Consider the following 25,111-nt stretch of genomic DNA (forward strand, 5'->3'; position numbering starts at 1 on the left):
TCCTTCCCTTTTTCTACTTAAGGTGGGAGAGGTTCCTCATTTATGGACTTCCTACCGTGCACTTGGCACAGTGCTAGGTGCTGTGGATGCCCCAAGGACTAAGATATGCAGCTCTTCCCAGGGTGGAGCTCTGCCCAGCAGGGGCTGGCCCACTAATGGAGTCATTGGAATAAAGGGTGATGAATATTTTGTTGTGTAGGGTGGGGCTGGAAAAGTGGGCTGGGAGTGGTCATGGAGGTCCTTGTAAGTCACACAGGGCCTCATTTGAAAGATAGTGGGGATCCATGGAAAGATTTTAACAAGTGAGGCATTGCCTTTCCTCTCTCTTAAGAACACTGCATGGAGTGCAACAGTCAGCTATTTGAGAGAAAGGGGCAGTGGCATTGAGAAACCTCTAGACCAGACATGGCTCTGAGTCCAAGGGCCAGTGTGGCCCTCGATGAAGACCCAGAGATGAAACCCAGTCTCAACTCCACTGGGGCCCCAGGTTTAGGCTCTGGCACCATCTCTGGGCCAAACCCAGATACAGACCTTGTTCCGATCTTGAATCCACCCGTGAATCCTGGCTTGGCTCTTCTTCCAGACCTTAATCTAATTCCGAGTCCTGTCTCTGAGGAAGCCCCTGGCCTAGTGTCTGATAACAGCCCCAGACCTGTTGACAGTGAGGCCATGGCTCCAGCCTCCCTCCAGATCACCACTTCCCACTCTGGTGAAGCTCTGGGCCTGGATAGAAATCACATCTCAAGGCCCAACTCACAGGGGTCCCCGTGTTCAGCCTCAAACCTTGTTCTGAGCCCTGGCTCTACCGAGGCCCAGTGTCTGAGCTGGAACAACTCCTCGGGGCTGAATTCTGAGGAGGCCTTCAACTGCCACTCAAGCACAATTTTTGATTTGGGTCAGAGCAACTCCAATCTTCCCAGGCCTGAATCATATCCATTTATAAGGTCCTGAGTCCTGGCTCCAATGATGATATTAGCCTGCACTCCAGCACCTATGGACCCACCTCTGCCTTTTCTCCACCCTCATACATGACCTCGATAGTAGGTTCCAAGGAGACTCTGAGTCTGGGCTCCAGCCTCACCTTCGGCGACACGTCCACCCTGACACTGAGCAGCCAGCGGGATGATTCTGAGGACAACACCATCCACACTATGCCCCTGGAGAAAAATCAGCAGAGCTCGAGCAAGATGGCCGGTGCCAAGGTGGGCCAGTTCCTACTGGTGCTCCCCACCCACAACACAACAATCAAGCACACCACAGCTTTCCAGAGTGTCCCTGAACGTGAGTGTGGCAGGGGTGACAGCCCTAGAGAGGGCACTGTCCTGGAAGAAACTTGTATTTAGACTTGTGGTGCAGGGAGGGGAGAGGAGAGGGGAAGAAAGGGAACATCAATCAATGGATAACATGCAATATATTAATTATACACAAGAGATTCAGTGCTCAGCCTCTGCTTGTTGAGGGATTTGGGACAAGCTACTTAATCTCTCTGAACTTCAGTCTACTTAACTCTAACATCATCCATATGATAATACCTTTATTATGTCCAGATTACAAGTCAACTAACTATAGCTTCCTTTCAAAATGTATGCCTCTTCCTTTTTTGATAAATTTCAGACCTGGCTTTCCAAATCAATGGAGGAGGCAGGCTCTAGGCTCAGCTCCCCTCTATTATAGAGCGTTTGAGGTCCCCACCTGAGCAAGGCCTTGGGGTCCTATCTGGAACCTGCACTCACTTCTGATATACAGGTGTTTTGGAAATCAATCTCCTGTTTTTGATGTTGTAAGGATCTCTCAGTTATTTATATCTCCAAATATTTGTGTTTGTTCATGGACCAATACTATATTGCAATTAAAAAATTACCATGGCTTTGCAAATATGTATTCGTATCTGGGAGGGTAAGAATCTCTTTAAAATGTCTCAAAATTATTCTGAGGATAACAGCATCCAAACCATGCTCTGACATCTATTAGCAAGCCCCCATTCTTCCACATACATTTTACTTTATTTTTTAAAATACTTTATTTATTTATTTTTAGAGAGAAAGGAAGGGAGGGAGAAAGAGAGGGAGAGAAACATCAATGTGTGGTTCCCTCTCTCATGCCCCCAAGCAGGAACCTGGTCTGCAACCCAGGCATGTGCTCTGACTGGAATCAAACTGGTGACCTTTTGGTTTGCAGGCCGGTGCTCAATCCACTGAGCCACACCGGGCAGGGTCCATATATATCTTAGAATATGTTTTTCTAGGTCTTCAGAAAACTCTTGCTGGCATTTTTATTGGAATGCTATTAATTTATCCATCTATTAAAGTTTTTCTTTATATAGGATATAGCTTTTACTAGAACTGAAAAATTCTCCATCAAGATCAATTGTATTTTTTGATAGGTTAATTCCTATGTACTTTATAGTTTTTATCGCTTGCATGAATCATATCTTATTTTTTAATACAATTCCTCTTTTGTACTGCTGATGCTTGATGGTATAGAGGAATTTTGTTTCTGTATGTTGAACTTTTTAAAATACAACTTTATTGAGTTATAATTTAGATATCATAAAATTTCCCCACTTTAAGTGTACAATTTAATGGTATTAAAATATACACAGAATTGTGCAGTTGTACAATCAAGTGTAGAACATTTTCATCAACCCCCCCCCCAAAAAACCCAAACCTCTTAGATATCACCCCAAACCCGTTGTCCCCCAGTTCTGGGCAACCACTGATCTACTCTCTGTATAAATTTACCTGTTTTGGAATTTTCATATAAATATGTGGTCCTTTGTGATTGAAACACTGTAACCCCACTTAATTCCTTCCCCCTAATTTATATGCTGTCCTGGTAATGCATATTCATTATTTTCTTAATCCTATAAAGTTATTATTGTTTTATGTAGTTAATGTTCTTATAGTTACCCAAATATTAATCTTTCTTTTATTTCATTGCTTATTGCATCTCAGACCTTCCATCTGACATTGATTTCCTTTTGCTTGAAGAGCATACTTTAGAATTTCCTTTAGTGAATTCTGCTGATGGTAAACTTTTATCATTTTTTGTCTGAAAAAATTGCCTCTAGTTCTCTTTCATTCTTTTAAAAAATGTTAAAACAATGAAAACTTGAAGAAAAATTGAAAGCACAGTATATAAAATTTTTTGTCTGTGAATAATTTGATTAAGTGGCCCAGTGATGTCCCACATCCCTGAATTTTGTTTTTTATTTCTTACAAAAAAGAACAAAGGTTAACCATCAAAATCATGAAATCAATATTAATACACTGTTACCATCTAATTCGCAGAGCCCATTCAAATGTCACTGATTGTCCCGGTAATTTTTTCTGGAAGAAAGAGATCCAGTGCAGAATAACTCACTGCACTTTTTTGTCTAGTTTGTTTTGTTTCCTCAGTCCTCACCTCAGCCTTTCCTTGACTTTCATGTTCTTTTTTTTTTTTTTTGAACATGTGCTTCAATGAGCTGTCAGGCCAAGGGGGCAGCAGCTGACCAGAGCTCAGGGCCTAGAGGGGAGTCACCCATGGCTCCCCTTTGTCACCTCAGGAAGCCTATTTTTTTCCTTTCAACCCTGAGAAAGTGTCAGAGGCTTGGCTAGCAGTCTTGTCGATGCTTTTCTGGGTGTATTTGGCCCCCCCGTCCATGGCTGCAGCCTGGGCTACCCCTTCCACTTGCTGCTTCAGGTCCTGCAAGCCCTTGCTGGCTATGGCTGCAGGGGGCCTCTGAGGAGTCAAGGGTAGCTGAAGCCACATTGGATCTCCGGACTTTCATGTTCTTGATACATTTGAAGATTACAGGCCAGCTGTTTTGTAAGTTGTACCCAAGTTGAGGTTTGTCTGATGCGTCCCCATGATCACCTTCGTGTCATGCGCCTTTGGCAGGAAGAGCATGGAAGGGAAGCTAGCCTTTTCTCATGGCGTCCCACCTGGTGGTGTATGATTTTGGCTTGTTCCGTCACTGGTGATGCTCACTTCAGTCACGTGAGTGAGATGGTTGCTGCCAAGTTCACCACTGTGAAGTCACTATTTACCCCTTCGTAATAAATATCCTGTGAGGAGGTTATCTGAAACTATGTAAATAGCCCATTCCTCATCAAACTTTCTATTTATTCATTTACTTGTTTATGTTAGTATGGAGTTGTGGTTTCCTAGTGTATTCAATGGACTGTATCATCTGTTGCTGCCATTATTTATTGTGATAACCAAACTTTCCCCAGTTTGACCAGTGGACTCCTCTTCAAGCAAGCTTTTGTGCCCTTTGACATAGCCTCATTGTTGCTCGAGTTCTCTTGTTGTCCGTTTCAAGATGTCTCTTCCTTGTTTTCTAGCTCGTCTTGTATTTTTCCTGCCCAAGTCCTAGAATCAGCCCAAGGAGCATTGTTCCTTTTAGTGGAGAATGGTACTTAGAAGCCAAGGTCTTGGTGCTGGCTGTATTTACTACTATTGGGATGTCTCTGCTTCTTTCTCTTGGCTTAATCCTCCAGCCAAACCCTGGCTGGTTTGGCTCAGTGGATTGAGCGTCGGCCTGCGAGCTAAGTGTCGCTGGTTCGATCTTCCAGTCAGGGCACATCAGAGAAGGAAAACTCTGACCCCAAAAAACCTCCGCTGCCTTGCGGCATACCTCTTCAGGGGAAAGGCTAAGGGAGTAAACCCCAACAGAAAATCCGGAGCCGGAGTCCCTAAGGCGGTTTGACGTTGTAGTCAACACCGGCAACTCCTGCGGCGCACCTGAAGCCAAGCTGTATTGACTCCGTCTTTCCCTTGGACCCTTCAGCTGCGAAGAGAGGGGGGATCTGCTGCATGGGCAACAGCAGACCCTCCATATCACCCTGCCCAGGCTCTGTAGCTTCAGCTTCACTGGAGAGGACACTCCGGCGTCATCGCAAGATGTCGATTCAACACGGGAGGAGACAGATACCGTGTCACTCCCGAGTCGGACTGCACAGCCATTCTCGGCGGTGCAGATAGACTCTTAAGAAGCTACACCATCGTCTCTTGAGACGGACGGCTGCCGTAAAAAAAAAAAAAAAAAAAAAAAAATCCTTCAGCAGCCTCTGGTGGCCAAGAGGGCCCTGAAATTCTAGGCTCTCATAGGTCCTCAGAAGGAGAAGACACACTTTCTTGAATAAAGAGCTCTATTGCCCTGCTCACCCAAGAGCCCATCCCTGGACCAGTCACTGTGGCTGTGGGCACAGGACTCTTTTTATTGGCCAAGCTTGGGTTGCAGGCCCGTGCCTATTTGAAGAGGGGGATAGGTGGGGCTTGAAGGATTCAGCTTCATCTAACTATATGGAATGGGTAACCCACAGGGAAGGCAGGAATTCTTTTACCAAAGGAAAGGTGAACAAACCTGGGGCTGACAAAATAGCAGGTATCTATTATAACAAGTGAGAGTTTAATTATAAATTGTGATAATGGTTGAAAAAAGAGAGTAAGATGATGCACAAGAGGATCACAGTGGGACCCCCATTAACCCAAAGGTCAGGGGAGGCCTCTTTGAGGAGAGGCAGGCAAGCTTAGACCTGAAGGACAGGTGTAGGAGCTGGGCAAGGGGGCGTGGCCGTGAACTGGTCCAGGTAGAGGAAACTGCCCTGTGCAAAGGCCCTGAGCCTGGAAGCTTGTCTGGCCAGTGTGGCCAGAGCATGGTGAGTGAGGGAGAGCAGCAACAGTAAGGCTGGGAGTGGGGTCAGGGAGGGTGACCTGGCAGGGCCCTAAAGGCACTGACAAGGATGCTGACTTTACGCTCAGTGAACTGGGGTGCCATTGAAGGGTTAGGGTAGGGAGCCCAGTCTGGCTGCCGGGAGAGTAAGGATTAGAGAAGCCCAGTTGGGGAGGAGAGAAGGGACTGTGGCCCCCTAGGTATATTATATCTTTCTACTCTTTTCTTCCCTCATCGAAACAATGACATGCAGAAGCCTTTGACGAAGCGGCCTCATGCCTGGTGAACGTGCCAGGGAAGGGAGAGGATGGCAACAAAGTGACTCTGGTATGCATCCTGCCCAACAAACAGCTGACTTCCTGGGATGCCCCCCAGCCCCCACTCCCCAGCCCCAGCCCCAGCCCCAGCCATCCCTGTTTCTCTGCCCAGCTCCTCTTTTCTCCATGGTGTTCATCACCATCCGATGCACAAGATGCTTCCCATCTTTTATCGGCCTCTCTCACTATATGTATCTCCTGTGCACTGGGCATTTTCATCTGTCTTATTCGCAGCTGTATTCCCAGCATCTACTGTGGTGCCTGGCATATCAGAGGTGCTCAGTAAGTTTTCTAAACAACTAAATGAATTGTGAGAGGGTCTGTAATGGTGACAGAAAGGCTGGAAATGGCCTGTTTCAGGACATAGGCCTGACCCAGGTCTTGGCCATGCACCAGGCCTCGGGAGGCCAGAGAAAGCCAGTGTCTGCAGGACTTGTTGAGGGCCAGTTGGGGCAGATGGGACAGGCTGGTGGACACGAGTATGACACACAGAATGTGGGCAAGGCTGGCTGACGGGCAGAGTCTGGAGGTAGGGGATCCACCCAGGTCAGGACTTATAGGGGGGAGGCCCTGCCCTGCCCTCAGGCTGATTCAGAGGCCAGCTCAATGCAGCATGTGGGTGGGGGTGGGGAGAAGGTGACAGAACTATGAAGAGGTCTTGCATTTGGGAAGCATCTATCTTTACCCCACGGCATTCTTCCAGTTGTCCATCTTGCCCTTGCCACACTAGCCTTCTTCTGTTCCATACCAAACTCATTCTTACCTCAGGGCCTTTGCACTTGTTATTCTGTCAGGAAGGTTCTTCCTATAAGATAGGCCTAATAAGGCTGAAGTGAGGTCTGTGTTACATAATGTATGCACAGCACTGAGCACGATCCCTGCACAGAAAGAGTTTGTTACTGCAATCACTCAGCAAATTTAGGTGAGCCCTTGCTATGTGCCAGGCACTGTTTCAGGCACTAGAAATATACTAGCGAAATGACGTTCTACTTTGGAGAGACAGACAGACGCTCCTTCTTGTTTTTCACATGGCTACCTCTTTCTTGTCATTCAGGACTCAGTCTAAATATTATCTCCCCTGAGAGGCCTTCCTGGACAGTTTGTTGTAAACGAGCCATCCCTCTCCCATCACTTTAGTAGCCAGAGTCATTAATCGCTGTTTAACAAACTGCGTCAAAACTTAGTGGTTTAAAAGTTCACTCTGACAGCCGGGGAAGTAAGGATGGAAAGGGCCCAATTTCTCATGATTCTAAAGTGTGACTGGGCTCAGCGGGTGGTTCTTCTGCTCTGTGTGGTGTAGACAGAGATCACTGGGGGAGGGGGCCTGGAACATCCAAGATGACCCCATCTTCCCAAGTCTCTGTGTACCTGACGTTGCCATTCCATGGCAGCTGGGTTCCAGAGGGGAAGAGTTGCCAGTTCCTTTAAGGGTTAGGCCAGAAACTGCACAGCAGCACTTGCATGGCCTTCTGTTGGTCCAAACAAGTGGTGGGATGAGCCTAGAGCCATCTTGATAGGCAGAATAGGGAAGAACTTGTGGGATCGTGAACCCACCACGCTGTTCATCCGATTACCTTGTTTTGCTTTCTTTACTATATTAAGTTATTTTATTCATTGTTTTATTTATTTCATGTTTTTTTTCTCCTCCTTCTGCCCTAAGATAAGGAGAATGAATAGATTAATTGGACATTAGTAAATGTGTTGCCTTTCTCAGGTAGCAGAGTGCCTTAATCTGGTTAGGACGTGCCCTTCAGAAGGGTAGATAGCAGAAGGCCCATAGGAGGTATGACTTATGGTGAGATTTCAGCTTGAGGTGTGGGGACCCTTTCTGTCCCCGCAGCCGTTGCTTCTCCCTTAGTTGACTGGCAAAGGGGGAGAGTTCTGCAGCCCCTGATATCTGTCCTCTTGCAAATGCTGGACTTCAAGGATTATCCACACCCTCCTGCGGTCACCTTCTCAAGTCTCACTCACTCCCCAGATGTTCCCTTTGTGGTTTCTCATTTCTCTCAAGCAACGCTGGGGCTGGCAGCTGGGGAGGAGCAAGCTGGCATGCCTGCAGGGGGCGGGTGGCTAATGCAGGGGTAGGGACAGCCCCTGAAAGCTGGGTTCAGTGCGGCTCTCACCCTGTGGCTTTGCCCTCTGCTGCCCCCGAGGCTGAGAATGTCACCACCCTCCAGAAGAGCCAGGATGTGCTGGAAGGTGAAGGAGAGAAGAAGACCATGGTGAAGAAGATGATGGTGCGAGAGCCACATCTGGTCTGTGGCATTGGGGTGGGAGGAGCGGAAGTCCTGAGTCTACCCACTGATGAGACAGGGGGCTAGGCGGGGAGAGGAGAGACAAGGAGGCAGGGCACTTGGCCTTGAGTCTCAACTCCACCTCTAACTGCTCTCTGCCTGTCTAGAGGGAGCCCAGGCAAGTCACATCCCTTCTCTGAGCCTCACTCTGCTCATCTGTGACAATGCCTGTGTCACTGCTTGGCGGGGGAGAACACAATCCAATGGTTCACTGTAAAGCATTGTGTACCTGGGAGCAGTTTTATGACTTAATACCAAAAGTTAGTTCTGGTGGGGAATTTTCTTATCATTTTGCTAAATACAGTCATTTCTCAGTTATCCACCAGCATGTGCTGGGTGGGGATAACCAGAGAAGTTTCCAAAATCATACTTAGCTTTGAGTCCCTTATAGAGGGAAAATATCCTTGCCCTTGATACCTTCATTTAACTAACATTAATTGAGCACCTATTGTCTGTAGGTACTAAATCAAAAGTGAGAAGTCATTAGAAGAACATTTTAAAAGGAATTCAACTGGATTTCTTTCGAGGGCCCTTTGTGGTGTTTTTGCTTTGGGCTAGTCCGTGGTTTAAATAAACCTCCCCACCATGAGTCTTGAGAGATGCAGCTGGTTAGAACGTGGGGTGTTTTGGTGGCTTTGAACTGAGGCTCCAGACAGGTCTGAGCAGTGAGCTGGCTCCCCCCGACTGGAGGCTGCCAGAGCGTGGAGGTGGGGAGTTCTGCCCAGGCTGAGGGGCTGCTGTAGCTGCTCCTGGAGGGGTAGCCGCAGCCCTGGTGGTCTGCAGCGGCCTGCTCCCCTCATCGGCCCTTCTGTGTGCCCTGCTCAGAGGCTGATCCAGGAGGAGCCACTGGATTCCCTCTCCAGCCCCATCCGCCAGCAGGCCATGGAGACCCTGACGCAGCTGAGGTGTCCACAGCCCCTCCCTGACCCCCATCTCCTTTTCTTCTTCCCATGGGCTCCGCCTCTGTCTTCTGGAGCCTCTCTGCTGTGCCCTAACCCCACTCCTGGGTCTTCTCTCCTCGTGCCCAGTCCCTCCCAGTGTTGTCTGCCCTCCACACCCACTTCCCTCCTCCCTCCACCACACCTCACCCTTCGTGGATCTGAATCTCAGGCCCACGCCTGGCACCCCGTTGAGGTACCCTCGCCCCAGCCCTGCATTCATAGCTCCAGCCTCCCTCACTCTATGCCTTTGCTTTCTGTCTCCTCACCAGTCACACCGAGCCTGTCCTGGATGTTGAGGAAAGGTTGGATCTGGTGGACATGTGTGTGAAGAGTGTGTTCTCCCTGCCTTCTGTGCAGGCCATGCAGGAGAAAGATGAGGCCAAGGTTGACACTGTACAGGTAAGCAGCGCCCTCCCCGGTGGGTCCTAGGGTGGTCCAGGGTCCTCAGAGTGAGGTACATGGTAGGACTCCGAGCAGGGAAAGGAAGGGTGCTTGCTCGAGTTGTAGGGCCTGGGGCAATGTGCTGACCCTCTCTTGGTATCAGAGGGATGTTTGGTGAGTGAACGAATTTTTGGAATAGGGATCAGTCCCTCATCCGGAGGGTTCTATTGACTTCTGAGCCCTGCCCAGTGAGAGGGAGGTGGGCAGGCCTTGGCATGGCCAGAGGAGGTAGCCAGGATTGAGAGGAGGCTGGTTGAGGGCTGGGTCACAAGGAAGAAAGACTGGCTGTGGCCCAGAGAAGCAGGACCTCAAGGAGCTCAAACACATGAAAACCTTTCAACCTCTGCAGTTGTCCTAGAAGGAGCGGTCAGAGGTGACCTTTAGTGTAGGGTGTAGGGTCTGTGGGGGAAGTTAAGGGAGTGGTGTTTCGGCTCAGAGTAAAGCTCATTCATTCATTCATTCATTCATCCTTTCATTCATTGAATATTAACGGAGGGCCTACTAGAAGCACAGGGGTGGGATAGAGTAGGGGCAAGGGCGGGGTGAGATAGACCTTATCAGAGAATTATGCAGTTAATGCAAAATTACAACACTGGTACATGCTGCGAGCAAGAAGTTCTTCTGCTATAAAGAGCCTGGAATGGAGGGGACCTGGCCTAGATGGACGGGGGTTCAGGATTCTTGGTGCTGGAGCTGAGAGGTTAAAGAAGAGCTTGTTAGCTGAAGGGAGTGGGACTGGCAGAAGGAAAAGCATGCCGGGCAGAGGGAACAGCCTGTGCAGAGGCCTGAGGATGGAGAAAACATGATGACAGCAAGGATGACACTGAAGCGGTGTGGCTGGAGCCCAGGGTCAGGCGAGAGTGCTGAGAAGTGAGGCTGAGAGCTGTGGGGGCAGACCACGTGGCGGTAAGAGGGCTCTGGGTCCCAGAGGTGGTGCCCTGAGATAAGACCCAAAGGAAGGGCAGGCAATCCTTGTTTGGGCCCAGGAAGACAGAGGCCCCCTTGTAGTAACAGGTCCAGCCAGCAGAGGTCAGCGCTGCACAGTGCTGGGCTACAGATGAGAAGGACGGGGACGTAGCTGGAGAGTGAGGTTTGCTTGGTGGTTGTGGTGCAACCCTGGTGTGAATGAACAGACTCAGGAAACCTGGGCAATAACAATGTGAGAGGCAGACATGGGGAACTGGCAGGACAAGGGAAGGCAGAGGAGAGAGGGCCTTTCCAGAGTGGCTCAAACCCATAGCTCAGCCTCCTGTATGTGTAATGCCTGCACCTTCCTAAAACCCAGGCCTGTGGTGTGATTGACAGGGGAGGAGCCCGGGTGTGGAAGAGATGGCGGCCCTGAAGAGGCAACTTGGAAAACCTATTTAAGTCTAGGAGTAGCAATTAAAAAAAGAACCAGAGCGCTTCCCTAGAGACAATAATAAAAGTTTACCTAGCTCTTAGAGTTCTGGAGCATTTTCCCACTCACCCTCTCATTTGTTGCTTACTTGGCCTATGGTAGATTCTTAGTGAATGTTGGGTGTCTGCTTCCTTCACTATAAGGTAAAAAGTGTAGGGATAATAACGACCAATTTGTGGATAAGGAAACTGTAACCCATGGAGGGGAAGTAATGTGTCCAATATCATACATTAAGTTAGTCTCGGGTGCGACCAAAGAGCAGCTTCCTGGGTCCACACAAGGGGTTGCCTGGGGTGAGGGTCTGCTTCAGAGGCCTGCTAGTAGCTTGGTCCTTCTCCTGTCTACAGACCCTTTACTGTCATACCTTGGAAGCCCTGCAGACACTGCTCAATGCTCTCTTTGTTGAGGACCCCACTCTTGCTGGGCTGATGATCGTTTTGCAGGTGAGGGGACGGGGGGAGGGGAAGGGTGGAGGAGAAAGGAGGATTGACTTAGGAGGAGGGGGTGATGGGTGCTGGACCCAGAAGGAGTGATTTGACTTCAGGATGTGATCTTGTGTGCGTTCTGCCTCCCTGTCCCAGACCCGTGCCTCTTCACTCTCTCCCTCCCCTCCATACTCCCATGGTAGCTGCCCCCATATCTTCGCTCTGTTCATTCATGCCCCTGTCTTCTTCTTTGAGCCTCATGATTCTCCATCTTTCATCTCTCTCCTCATTGACCATCCTCCCTCTGGTCTTTCAGTCCTATTCTCAACTTCTGGACCCCATGACTCCCTATGCTCTAAGAAGAAGAGAAGATCTATGGGGAGTGGTCTTTGTGCTCTCCCCAGAAGCTGATCAGTGAAGACTGGGCTGCCCACCCAGGCAGTAGGGGCGGGCAGCCAGCCTGTAGCTCTGAGTCTTACCCTTGTCCTCACAGTCCCTGGGGCCCTGGATGAACTCTGAAAAGGCCCATGAACGAGCTCGTGCTGTGAGCAGCAATGTCTCTGTGTTGAAGCACACGCTTCTCACCCTGCCTTACTTTGTGAGTGGCCCCTGGGAGATGGGGCGGGGGGTCTCCCAGGGAGAATATTCCCAGTTCTGAGGGAACCTGTGCACCTGTCCAACCTGTCCAGAGATTCCCAGGTGGCCCTTACCATCCTCAGAGGGCTCCGCTATCAGGGACAGACATTCCATCTCTTTTTACCATTTACTGTATGGCATTATTGAACCTATAAGACTCAGTCCCTAATATTATTACAACACAAATAGATTTATTTCCGATTCCCGGGCCTGGGGCTTCTGCTGGGAAGACTCACCCTTCGCATTGGGGATCCCGATGAGGATATTGGCCGGGAGGCTCTGGAGGGCATCACCATCCTTTATACTATCCTGGACGTCCGAAAACGTAAGTCTAGAGCACCTCTGAAGCAAAGCTTCTGAGCAGGCATTCAGCTAGGCACTTGACTAAGGCAGTAGTAGCAAGGCACTGGTGGGAGATGGTGGAGACCATCACAGGGTCTGATGGGGTATGCGGAGGTACAAAGAATTAGTCCCCACAGGACCAGGGACAAAGGCTATAAACAAACCTATTTTGATTGAAGCAATCCTTCTATCTAAGCTGTTCCTCATCCTTCCAAATTTAATCTGTGATTCTCCTTTTCACATTCCCATGGAACCATGTATACTCAGGCATGATAGCCCTACTACTAAGAGTAGTTCCTGGTCTGTCTTCTCCACTAGACTATAATCTCACTTGAGGACAGGGCAAGGCTGTGTCTTGTTCACCGATGAACCCCCAAGGGCTAGCCATGGGCCAGGCACGTGGTGGGTGCTCAGTGAATATTTATGGAATGAATGAACAAAGAACAGATTCTATCTTAGAACCACAGTGGTTCAAACCTGTAAGTGGGGAACATTCCTGGGATGTTCTTCCAGGGAGCTAGTGTTGCAGCATGGGCTGACACAGGTGCCCAGAAGGCACTGCACCTAGAAGTGCACCGTATCATCGATTAGTTGTGTCCTTCTTTTTTCCACAGTCCCAACACTGCCTCAAACCAAGGGACCTTGGCATGTTGTTTAAACTGCCCTGGCTCTGGAGGCAGAGTGACCTAGGTACAAGACCTGGCTCTGGCCCTCCCTAGCTGTATGACCTCAGACAAGCACTCTCCTTGTCCAGGTCTAGATTTATTCATCTGTAGAAAAGGGTAAAATAGCATATAACTCGCAAGCTTTCTGAAAAATTAAGTGAGATCATATATGTAAAAAGACCAGCTCAGTACCACACATTATAGGCACTTGTCAAATAGAGCTTTTTTTCTTTCTTTCTTAAAGACTTTATTTCCTTGTTTTTAGAGGCAGGGGAAGGGAAGGAGAAAGAGGGGGAGAGAAACATCAACATGTGGGTGCCTCTTGCGCACCCCCAACTGGGGACCTGGCCTGCAACCCAGGCATGCGCCCTGACTGGGCATTGAACCAGTGACCGTTTGGCTCATAGGCCAGTGCTCAATCCACTGAGCCACACCAGCCAGGGCAAGTTTTCTTTTCTCCATGCAATGATGGTCTTATTAGTTTCAGGCCTTTGGGATCTGTCTGGTGTCCCTGCTTTTCTTGACCTCTAACATTTGGGACAAAGATTTGGCCCCTGGACTATTTTTGCTGCTGCCCAGGAACCACTCAGACCTCCTGAGTAATGGGTAAAAGTGATATAAGTCATGTTAATAATCAGCCTTAAGGTCAGGAATAGCATAGACCAAGTTAGTATTGCTAGATTTTGCAAATAAAAACACAGAACACTCACTTAAATGTGAATTTCAGATAAACAATGAATAATCTGATTGAAAGTATTATATATTTGAGAGATATTTTCACTAAAAATTATTTGTTTACCTGAAATTCATATTTAACTCGTTATCCTGTATTTTATCTGGCAAGCCTAGGCCAAATCCACTCTGTTAGATTCTGCAGGAGAAAAGTGGTTTGTCTGGACCCCCTGACCGTAGGAAGCAGCAAAGCTAGAATACAAAACGTGCGTTTGCCTGATTCCAGGTCCCAAGCTCCTTCCCTTTACAAAAAACCCACACACTTGGTTCATGTGGTCACTCCACCTGATGGACCTTTCTCATGCCCATGTCTTGCCTACACTGGCAGATCCAGGAAGGACCCAGGCCAGGCCATAGTAAGGGCTCATAAAATGCATCTGAAATGTGTTTCCTTCAGTAGAAAACAGAAACCATCATGTGCCAGATACTATTCTAGGCCCTGGGACACAGCAGTGAAGAAATAAATATAAAGTCAATTAATCAAATAATCCACCCTGTTGAACTTACCTTCTTGTTGTCAGTAGACAACAAAATAAAAAAGTAATACCTATAGTAAGTCAGATGATGATGAGTCCTAAAGAAAAAAGGAAGCAGAAAAGGGGAATTGGGAATGCCAGGAGCAGGGGGATTGCCGATTAAGAGGCATTGCCATACGCCTGCCGGAATGGCAAAAATGAAAGGGACGGTGCCGCACGCTGGTGAAACCTGAGCCACTGGAGCTCTCGGGATCTGCGGTGGGAGCATCACTGGCCTCCACCATGGAAAGCTGCTTGTCAGTACCCCTGAAGCTGAATCTATGTCTACCCAAGGACACAGCAATTTCTCTCCTAGTTATCTGCCTAGCAAATGTGTACATATAGTCAGCAAAAGACATGACTAGACATACTAGAGTGTTTATAGCAGCACTATGCACAATAGCTGGAACCAACCCAAATGTCCATCAGAGGTAGAACAGATACATAAATTGTAGTATATTCATACCATGGGAAATTGGGCAGCACTGAGGATGAATGAAGCAATGCTACTTGCAACAGGGGCCATGAATCTCACCCACATGATGTTGAGTGAAGGCCAGACATCAAGGGTCGCATAATATATGAGTCCATTTGTAGAAGTCCAACAGTAAGGATATCTAATCTGTGGGCTGAGAAGTCGGAATAGTGGTTACCCCAGGGTAGGGGAGGGACAGAGTGGACTGAAAGAGGGCATGCGAGGGGCTTCTGGGGTGCTGATCACATTCTGTTTCTTGACCTAGGCACCAGTTATGTGGATAGGTTGAGCATTTGAAAATCCATTTAGCTGGGTACCTATGATTTATGCACTTGCTACATCTATGTTTAACAAGAAGTTTAGAGAAAGGGTGATCAGGCCTCACTGAGAAGGTCCTCTTTTTACAGGAGCCAGGGATAAGGAAAATTTCAACAAGGAGGAACTGTATGAGAGCAACAAGCGTTTCCTGGGGCCCTACAACCCCGTCAGCCCACGCCAGAACATTCCGCGTGTGATCACGGTGACTGCTTGCTGCCTGCCAGCCCTGGGCCTTCCCGGGAATGGGGGAGAAGGGCAGCACCAGCCTGCTCAATGCCCTCCCCTCCTCTCCCGTCTTCCAGGAAGGCTTCCCTGACCACACGGGCCATCCTGAGTGCCCACGACCCCTCTGGTCTGGGCCACAGTGAGTGGGCTGAGTCACTCAGCTCTGAGGCCACATCACCTCTTGTTTTGCAGCTCCTCCCCAGAGATTGCGGGCTCTCCCTGCTGACCTCTGGGTGTGCTTGGCGGTGTTTATGCATCTGTGTATGGCTCATTCAGGGTCTGTCCATGTGTGCCAGCATCTCTGTGCCTTTGTTTCAGGAATTCAGAAACTTCCTGGAGCCCCAGCAGGTAAAGGACCTGTTGCTAGCAGCCCTGGAAGGGCTGAAGGGTGCCTCGGAGGCTCAGGGGAAAGACTCAGGGGAGACGATGCGGCTGGCCTCAGAGGTGACACTCCGCTCGGTGCTGGAGTGGTACGAAGACGGGACACTGGAAGTGGTAAGGCCCCTGGGAGTGGGGGCTGGGCTGGGAGACCCCACAGGGTCTGCTCGTCCCTCAGGCAAGGCAGGGGTGGTGGTGGCTGAGTTCAAGGCGAGGAAGAACTCACCCATCCAGTGTGGGGCAGTGGGGGTGGGCAGTGAAGACAAAGTAGCTCGCTTTCAGGGAAGGAGCAGGCACTCTGCCCACTTCCCCATTTCTCTCCTGTGTGTCCCCTTCTATCCTGTCACTCCTTTCCTCCTCCGTCTCCCCTCCCCCACAACTCTCTTGGCCTCGCCATTGGCCCTCTGCGTGCTCATGGCTTCCCGCCATCCTCCAGATCCCAGAAATCACGGAGGCTGTCTACGTGCAGCTGAGCCACATCCAGGAGCCACAGGCCCGCAAGGTGGCCCTGCTGCCCGTCTCTCTCCTGGCCCGCTCCTTTATGCCCGAGGTCGTGGAGGCCCTGCTCCTGTGTCCTCTCCCACTAGACAGGTACCAAGGTGGGGGTTGGCCTCAGAGGGTTGAAGCAGCCCCCACACTGGCCTGGGACTCTCCTTCTACCCAGAGGAATCCCTTGCCCTTCTAGACGGCCCCTCTTCTGTGATCTGTGGTACTACGACGACCATTAGGCACTTCCCAAACACTGCTAGCTGTCTTTGCTCAGCATTAATAGTGCAATAACCCCATTCTACAGATGAGGAAACTGAGGCTCAGGGGAAGTTTCTTACCCTAGGGATCCACCGAGCCAGCAACAAAATGAGGACCTGAACTCAGATCTGACCAACTCCAAGCCCAGAGCTCTATAATGGTGCCATAGAAAGGAGGCCTGAGTGATAGTCCTGACTCAGCTTTCAGCTGCTGTGTGGTCTTGGGCAGCCTGCTTGTCCTCTCTGGGCTTCAGTTTTCCCCCACAGGCCAAAGGAAGAAATAATCCCTGCATTCCCACTCCATATGGGTGGTTGTGCCGAGTAATGCAGCCAGTTGTGCCGGGCCTGTGCAGGAGGGCGCACCGTGTCCTCAGCCTTCAGGGAGCAGGTGGTCTGATGGGCCGAGGGGACTGTGGCCAATGGTGAGCTCATGGCCAGGAGAGACCAGTGTGACTGGTGCAGCCTCCTGGCCCTGGAAATGCTCCCACACCTTTGAATGACTAAATCAAGGCAGAAAGCATGTGGTCCACATCTTAAGATGGTTGGTTGAGAGTGAAGGTAACAGAACTGTGCAGAGCTATGCAAATGGGGTGTGTCTCTAAGGAGAGTTGGTGTCATTCACAGAAGCCAAGGACATTAGTGGTGAGGGCTGGGGTGACACATATCTGTCCTCCCACCTGCAAGAATTTAAACCTTGTGACTGCACTGCCCACTAGAGGGTTTGCTTCTTGGAGCCACTAGACGTGCAGACTCACAAGGCTGCGGAGGCCACACTTGAAATCAGAGTCACTCAGGATATAGGACAGGATGGCATCAGGGGCTCCTCTTTGCAGGAGACATTGCAGTAACCCATGAAGCTGGCCAGACAGAGCAGGAACAAAATTCAAGGAGGCCCTTGCTCTCAGGTGACATGCCTGCCTGCACTTGTGTGAGCCTGAGAGTGAGGGACTCCTTACGTTTTGTGCCCTGGATGCTTCACTTCCCTTACCCCAGCCTTGGCCCTGGTTCCAAGAGTTGGTCTTGTGGGTCTCAGGCGGAAGGTGCGGGAGCTGCCTTAGCTTAAGTGGCTCAGGCCACACAGGAACTAGCATTTCTTCTAACAACTCTATAGACTTGGCTTCCAGGGTCCCCACAGGGACAAGCACAGTCACCCCAGGAAGCTCAATGCTACAATGTCCCCATCGGTTCTTATAGTTAATTTATAGTTCCTCCCAGCTCAGATGCAATTTACCAGTTGGGTCACTTTTACCATAAACAATGTTACCTAGCAACATAGTTGACATACTATCTTTATCAGGTTTCCAGGGGAACAGAGCTGGAAAGTTAATGGGAGGCTCACATGTTCCTGCAGAAGGTAGAAAGGGCTGGGTTAACTCTATAGCTCACCGGCCCCTCAGAATGCCCGGAGGCCGGTGCCGCCTGGCGCAGGTGCCTTCCCCTGCCTGGGGTACTGCCTCCCAAGGGACAGGGGTGTGGGCTTCTTGATATCATGTGACAGATGCAGGGCCCAAGCCCCAAAGGGCTCCTTGGCCTGGGGGAAGGAGCACAGGCTTTGGGACACCAGACCCGGTCACTTCTTGATGATACAACTCATGAGCTGTGTTGTCTTAGACTGGTGATTGCACGTCTCTGAGCCTCAACTCTCCATGTCTAAAATGGCAATAACAACCCACCTTGAGGGTCATTGTGAGAATTCAGTGACCCTGAATGTCTTAAATGTCTTTTTGTATCTGTATCCCCAGAGATATGCTCAGTGCCTGGATGATAGCAGATGATCGATATTTGCTGAAGTAATAAATTGTCTGTAAAGCACCTGGCATAATACCTGGGAAATAGGGTTTTGTATCGCTGTTAGCCCCCTGCCTCACAGGGAGTGTTTTCTGGACCATTCCAGGAATTTGCTAGCATGCCCATGGGTACCAGTGGGAAGCTGGGTTGCCCCAGCTTGGGCCTGGTCCCCATAACTATCTTACCCCCGACCTCCCAGCAATGCAGCAGAGATGTGGAGGCAGCTGATACTGTACAAGCCCAGCAGTGATGTCCAAAAGCTCCTGGACCTGCTCCTGCTCATCCTGAAGGAGGAGCCTGTCACCAAGAAGGGCGGGGCCTCCAGCAAGCCACTAGCGGTGAGACCTGTCTGCCTGCCCTTTTCTCCTCCCTCCTCCTGCTAGACTCAACCCGCCCAGCTTCTAGGGTGCTGCTCTGCGAGCAGCTAGTTGTGTGGCCTTGGATAAGTGTCTGTCTGTCTGCTCTTGATTGTGATCCATCGATGGCAGCAGTGCTGCTACTTACAGTTACATCAGTGGCCTGGAATAGTAAACGTCTAACATTTACCTGGCACAGAGCAGATAGTCAAGAAATTTCAACTCATATATTTAACAATTCTTTATTGAGCACACGTAAGTTCTGGAGACTCAGCAGAGAGCAAGACATTCTGAGGGAGGGAAGCAAATAAGCAAAGATATGGGGAATGGAGGAGTGGGTGCTATTCTCCTTTACAGAGGGAGATTCTCCTGTTCAGGAACAGTCTGCGTCTTGCCCAAGGTCACACAGCCATTGAGTGGTGATGGCAAGACTCAAACCCAGATCCCGTGCTTCCCCATCGGATCTCTCTGCCTCTCTCTCCCAGCATCGAGCTCTATGGATCAGGCACTCCGTGCCCTCCATGATTTTGGCATTTAATTCACTCCTCCCATGTATTCTCCAGTCACTCATCCATGCGTCTTGCTGAACAAGCATAGTTTGAGCATAGATACGGCGTGGGCAAATTTTTACCTTGTGGCATTAATACACCATTTGAGCAAGATTAAGCCAAGAGCAGAGCCTCATGGCACATCACCAGAGGCTTTTCTCTACACCGCAGACTGTTTTATTTGAATAAAGTATTAGTTTTGGGCTACTGACAAGTGGAAAGGCTTTGAGTCCAAGAGACTCATCTTAGCTCTGCCACTGCCTCTCTGTAACCTTGGCCAGTCACTTCCCCCTCCTTAGCTTTCATAGTAAAATCTGTAAAATGAGTAGTAATAACTCCTGCCTCTCGGTCTTACCTGTTGAGAAGAGTGAGATAGTGGATGTGAAAGGGTTTCCTAAGCCGTGAATTACAAATAAGGGCCGTTTATTGTTCTCCTCCAGCCCACATTATGTCATTTATTTCCATGGGAACAAGTCATGGGCTCTTTCACTTCACAATTAAATGGGCCAGCTGCATGGTGGCGCAGATTTCAATCATTTCTTTAGGAAGCAGTCTCCCTTCTCCTTCAGTCACTTCTCACCACACCTGTGGGGCTGGCTGGACGAGGCCCAGTAACCTCACCTTATGGAGGATGAATCTGAGGCTCAAAGCGGGGCAGGGAGCGGTGGAGCCAGAATGAGCCATCAGGTCTTGTGACCCCAACCCATCACTGCCTGCTCCCTGCCCCCACCTTGTCCTGCAAGTTAGGGAGGACTCAGTGGGCCAAGTGTGAGGGGTGGGCCCAGGCCAGGACCAGAGTGAATGTAGGTGGGGAAGTTGGAGGGGGGCAGCAGTGAGTGCAAATTTGGTCCTTGGGAACCTGGTGGGACAAATGCCAACGAAGCCAAATTCCCAGGGCTTGGGAGGGTTGGTGTCGAGGAAGGTGTGTGAGGCAGGTTGTCATGGAGTTCAGAACAGGTCCTTCCTGGCTCCTGCTCCAGGCTGTGGCTTGTTTCTTTTAGCTGCTGGCCACATGGGGAGGCAGTGAGGGCAGTCCACCTTAATGGCCCAAAGTAAAGGGTCAGCTGGTGCCCCTTTGCGGTCTGTGTGCCTGTGGTACAAAAGAGGAAGAGGAAGAGGAAGGGCACGCTACAGCCATATCTGAAACCCTAGGTTCAAGACTCAGCCCTGCACCCCAGGGGCTAAGTGACCTTGGGCAAGTCCCATCACCCCTCTGATCTTCTCACTGGCACAGTGGGATCAAGACCACCACCATGACCTTCCAGGGGTGTGTCAACATCAAAGAGGCAGGCTTTTGTTATTGCTCCAGTGCAGGGCCCACCCACATAGCCAGGAGTGGGAGTCGGGATTCGGGGAGATCTGGGCTTTCCCAGGTCTCGCCAGAGTAGAGCAAAGATCCAGGTCTGACCTCCTAGAGAAGCAGTCCACCCCCTGCCAGCAATGCTGAGACAGTGGGCCAGGACTTCTCACACGCCTCTTCTCTGCCCCCAGGCAGCCAGCGGCCTGTGTGAGCTCCTGTCCGTCAACAGCTGCCTGGACCGTGTGAGGCGCATCTATCCCCAGCTGCTTCTGGCCTTGCTCGTTCAGGTGCATCACCACATCGGCCTCAACCTGTCTGGGCTCGTGGGTTCCCACGAGGACGCCAAGAAGGATGCACAGCTCTCTGCCTTCGTACCTGTGCGGTATGCTCCTGCTGTTCCTGGCTCAGGGAGCCCCCCCCCCCGCCAAGGGCCCTTCTGAAAGTCTTTAGGGCAATCGATAAGTAGAAATCAGCTGTGAGACTTGACGAGCAAACAGAACCACACTTCTATGAGAGGCAATCATCTGTTCAGCAACTATTTGTGAGCCCTTGCTGTGTGTCAGACTCTGTTTAGTGCTGGGCTGTGGGAGAGAATCGGCCCTCCCCAGGGAGGTTTTATCTAAGGCCTGGACATTCAGTTTTAAATGGTTAATTGGAATAGGTAATATATGCACATGGTAAAAATCTCAAAAGATATTTTCTTCACCCAGTCACCCTCCCCAGAAGGACAGAGTTCTTTCATGACCTTCCAGAGGTGGTGTGTACAAAGATAAGCACACATTTATTTCTCTGTTTTTCTACCAATGGAATTGTGACCCTTACGCAGTTACACATTTTTGCTTTTAGCATATATTATGTCTTGGAGATAACTACATATAGTGCCACCCATTATTTTTCACAGCTGCATAATATTTCCATGTAAAAAATTAATTTCAATATTAATTTCAATGTACCGTAATTTATTTCACCAGAGTCCTCTTCATTTAGGCACTTTGAAGCCCTTTGTGATTACAAACAATGCTGCAGTGAGTTTGCTTGTCCACATGTCTGTATGTGCACACATGCGATCGTATGTATAGGAGGAATTCCTGACAGCAGGATGGCTGCAGCAAAGAAGGTCTCTGCATCTAAATAGTCAGGTGGAATAGGAATGTGTGGGGAAAAGGGTTCTTGACCAGTGATGTGATGGAAGAGGAATTGCAATATATCCTAAAGCACCGAACTTGCCAAATAGCCTCCAACAAGGGCACCGCCACCAGTGGTGTATGAGTGTCTGTCTCCTCGCATTTTGCCAGCACAATACTGTATAAAACATTTTCATCTCAGCCAGCCTGAGAACTGGGGAACAAAAGGTACAGTAGTCCCTCTCTATATCGCAGTTCACTTATCGCAGCCTCACTGCATCGCGGAATTAAAAAAAATATTATATTTAATTATTTATCACAGATTTTTCGCTGTATCATGGGATTTTGCGGTACTGTATATGTATGGTGTTAAAGTTACGTAGGTTTAAGAGTGTGTAATAAATGTAAGGTTCCTACTTCACGGGGGGGGTGTGTGTCTAGAACGTAATACCTGCGATAAGTGAGATAATACTGTATTTTGCTGCAATTTTAGTTTGTGTTTCTCTTATCGTGAGTGGGGTTGAGGTTGAGATGCTGTTTGTGTTTTCTGTGAGCCACTTGTTCTTGTCCTTTGTCCAATTTTATACAAAACTGTTGGGAATTTTCCTTAATTATTTGTAGAAGTGCTTTATATATTAAGGACACTACTCTTTGTCATTTGTATTCTAGTTTGTTACGTGACGGGCAACGATTTTACTGTTTATTTATTTTTTGTCTGTTTGTTTTTGCCACTCAGAAATTTTAAATGTATGTAGACCAGTTTGTTAGCTTTTTCCTTTTTGGCTTCTCTTGCGTGTTATGCTCACAGAGGTGCACTTTGAGGGGCACAGGGCAAGCAGTTTTGCAGCTGGGCTTGGATTTGAGTCATGCTTCCACCACTTTGTGGTTTGCACTTTAGGGAAACTACCTTAACGTCTTGGTGGCTTGTTCCTTTGCCTATAAAATGGGGTAAGAGATTTCTACCCCCTAGGTGTGTTGTAAGGACTAAATAGGATGGCATCACAGCAGGACACTGGCACTCACTCCCCTGGCGCTCACAGGTGCTGCCATGAGGGTGTCACCCCTGACTCAGAAAGCTGGTGGCTGGAGGGAAAACAAAACCAGAGGAAGGTGGAGGGGGAAGTGGAAGAGGAAGAAGAGGAACACATCGTGGAAAAGTCCTGGGCTGCCGAGTGAAGGTGCAAACTCCTGACATGGAGGGCTTCAATCTGCTGACGCTTGCACCAGGGAGCTGGAAGAGAGCCTGAGCGTCCACCCTCACCTCTGCCTCGCAGGAGGCAGCATCTGAGACAGAAAACCAGAGGTGGGCAAGTGCCATGCTGAAGGGGACCAGAAAAGCCACAAGGTGGTACCTGGGTGGAGAGGGCTGCATGGCGGGTCCCACCTGGAACCTCCAAGTGTGACCTTATTTGGAAAAAGAGTCTTTGAAGATAATTGAGGAGCTTGAGATGACATCATCCTGGACGAGCCAGGTGGGTCCTAAATGCAGCAATAAGTGTTGTTATACGAAGAGGAAAAGACGCACACGGAGGGGAAGGCCGCGTGAAGAGAGGCAGAGACCGGAGTGCCGCAGCCACAAGCCAAGGAACGCCATGAGTCACCGGAAGCAGGCGGAGGCCGGCACGGGTTCTCTCCTCGACCATAAGAGAGAGCAGGGCTCTGCTGGCAACTGGATTTGGGACTTGTGGTGTCCAGAATGGAGAGAGAATAAATTTCTGTTGTTTTAAGCCACCACTTATGTGGCCGTTGGTTAGGGCAGCCCGAGGAAACTAGGCACCGGGGCGTGGAAGCCAAGTGGGTCGTGGGTGCTCCAGGCCCCGGTGAAGGAAAGGAAAAGCTCTAAGGAGATGGCTAAGTGCACAGAGACTGTCACAGCCTCCCGTGAGGAGAGGTGGGTGGAGGCGATGAGTGTGGGCCCCAGCTCTGTCACACGGACTTGGGTTTGAAGGGGGTGGGGGCGTCCTGCTGGACTGGACACCATAGATAGAGCTTGACAGTGCATCCCGTGCAGTACAGCTTCCATGCTGTGCAGCAGCCTCGGGCTCTGAAGCAGCTGGTGTTAGATCCTTGCTCCCTGCCGCCTTCCCACCCCCCATCCCAGTGCAGGAACAGGGCAACACTGGCTCCATTTGCTGGGAAAAGCCAAGAACCTTCCAGGAAGGTGAAGCTCGCAGAGTTGGTGTTTGGGGAGCCGAAGGAAATGCACCCCCTACCCCGCAGCTTTCTCCCAACAGTGTACCTCTGCCTTTTTACGAAGCAGCACAGGCTGGCCTTCTTTGGGCTTTTCCAGGTGTCTCTTCGGGAGTGAGGTGGGGAGGAAGGGTGATGAAGAAGGTCATTTTTGTTAAACTTTGGAGCCTTATTGAGAAAGTGGTGAAGTGGGAGAAGACAAACTATGAATGATGTAGCTCTGTGTTTGGAAGTTTTGGCCTAAATCTACATTCTTTGTGGGCTGCACAGATGAGGTCAGGGGTCTGCTGTGACTGTCTGAAACCTCTAAGTCACATTCTTTCCTGTGGAGCTTCTGAGCCCTGAGCTCAATGCTGTCCCCGAACCAGTTAGTGAGAGGTGACCAACTGCCACTGGAGATGGAGACACATAACAGAGAGCACACGCAGGTGGTTCGTTCTGTTTTAGTTAAAGGTGCTGCTAATACTTGAACTGGAAGATATAACCTTCCTTCTCTAAACAAAATGCATAAGTCTCAGCTTAGCCCGTGCTGGGAGTTTCAGGGGCAGAGGGAGGACAGTGGATGGGAGAGTTGGGGAGGGTGAGCCCTCGGCTATTAGGGTGAACAACACCTGGGGCCTGCCCCACTCCATCCCCTCGTGTGTGTGTGTGTATGCATGTGCGTGCGTGTATGCACATGTGTGTGTAACTTTAAACTCTTAACGGCATGGCTAGTGAAGGACTGTCCCCGACAGCATGTGTTTCAAAGAATCCGCACAAAGATTGCATGACTTGAATTTTTACACTGGACTCATATTCATTACAAAACCCCAAAGACAAAAATTCAGAGCAAATTCCTGAACATCACCTGAGTTCCAAAATGCTTTGATGCCTTGTCCTGGATCCTGAGAACCACCAGCCCTGAGCATCAGTTGAACTATGCCCACAAAACTGTGTCTTAAACTCTTAAAGCAAGGGTTTGGCTTTCTGGAAAACTGTGTTTAAATGTAAACTTTATTCCACACATTGTCAGTTTTTATTTTACTAAAGGCTCATACACACACTCACAGATCTACACGCGTGCATGTCCGCACACACACACATATACAATATATACCCATGAGCAGCCGGGGCCGTGCATGCAGGGGGATGACAGCCCCTGGCGGAGCCCTCCTCCTGCTCCCTCGTACCGGGGCTCCTCAGGTTCACCCAGGGCCTTCAAAGCACAGACCGGCATCCCAGCCTGATAGTCCCCGGGTGGTGCAGGCTCCCCAGGGACTTTTGTTGTGCACCTAGACTTGGGACTCACTCCTTAAGT

The 25,111-nt window shown here is 49.7% G+C and overlaps 1 pseudogene; it reads left to right on the forward strand.

The window, feature by feature from the left end:
* Positions 1-405: 405 nt before the first annotated feature.
* LOC150014954 (maestro heat-like repeat-containing protein family member 7) overlaps positions 406-25,111 on the forward strand; it is a 40,221-nt pseudogene continuing 15,515 nt past the window's right edge.

This window comes from Furipterus horrens, unplaced genomic scaffold (assembly GCF_987537825.1).
Source record: "Furipterus horrens unplaced genomic scaffold, mFurHor1.1.pri manual_scaffold_3, whole genome shotgun sequence".
In the NCBI taxonomy this organism is placed as follows: domain Eukaryota; kingdom Metazoa; phylum Chordata; class Mammalia; order Chiroptera; family Furipteridae; genus Furipterus; species Furipterus horrens.